The following is a 1181-nucleotide window of genomic DNA, read 5'->3' on the forward strand; positions in this document are numbered from 1 at the left end:
CTTTGTTGTAGCTGAGTTTGAACAACCACAGATAGGTGGGGCTGGGTTAATTCAGCCTGTCTTTGTGGTCATGCTGCTCTTGAATACAAGTATATAGCTGTGTTTACTGGCTAGGCAGTATGAATTCACTTTTCACCATTCCTAAGGTACCAGGGGACCATTCACTGCCTCCCCAGGCCCATGTGTTTGTGTGTTCACCCACCAACACAGCATTTCAAGATCATAGGTTGCTCTGGTTTTACTGCACCGGATCCAATTGCTCCTTCAAGTTATGGCCTCTGTCCAGCATCTGTGGCTGTTGTCAAAGTTAATGCAGAGTCCATCTTTGCTGTTCCAATTGCAGGTGATAAGACCCTCTGGAAACTATTCTGTCAGTAGCTGATGGCCCTCACAAATTGGTGGCAGATGTTGGTGTGGAGGTTATTGATTGCTGAGACATGAGCCATCAGAGCTCCTTGTGATAGCAGTGGGATGAAGCAGCTGCTCTGTTATAGAGCTTCTGTCTCTCAAATGATCCAAAATTAGGGCATACACATCTGGGGATAAAAATAACTCCCTGATCTTGTTCAGAATGGTGTTAATGAGTACAGTGGAACAAAGCTTAATTTTCTCTATATGGGCTTAGCATTAGAATGAAGAAATATGATTTGTATTGCTATCTCGTCCTGTTAGCTGGAATGTGAAGTCCTGTATTACACAAGGTTATTTCAGCAAAGTGCTGTGTAACTACAGGTGCTGGTCAGAGTACACATGTGAGACGTGTTGCTGTTTCACTCACTGTCAGCGAGAACCCAGAAAACATAGGCAGAATCACATAGAGACTGGCAAACTCCCAAGGTATGGAGAACTCTTTACTGCCGTTCTTTTACGCTCAGGTGTTGCCTATAGGTCCAAATACTATTTGGACTAGACTAGTTTAGCAGCCAGAGCAGTCACTGACATGCAAAAGGAATGGATATATGTATGTTCCACATCCCAGCAGCTGGAATAGGAGGCTTTGTATCTTTAAAGAGGTTATTTTATTTTACTTCTGTCAGGAATTTTGCCAGCTGGGCTACACTGCTGTTAGAAAAAACCTCCAAACACCAACAAAGAAACAAGCAAAAGCCCCATAACCCCCCATTTATTAAAATCCCAGGGCAAACCAGGGCACACTCAGACTTTTTCCTCATGGAACGAAC

Source organism: Corvus brachyrhynchos, unplaced genomic scaffold, assembly GCF_000691975.1.
Source record: "Corvus brachyrhynchos isolate BGI_N302 unplaced genomic scaffold, ASM69197v1 scaffold452, whole genome shotgun sequence".
Taxonomy (NCBI): Eukaryota; Metazoa; Chordata; class Aves; order Passeriformes; family Corvidae; genus Corvus; species Corvus brachyrhynchos.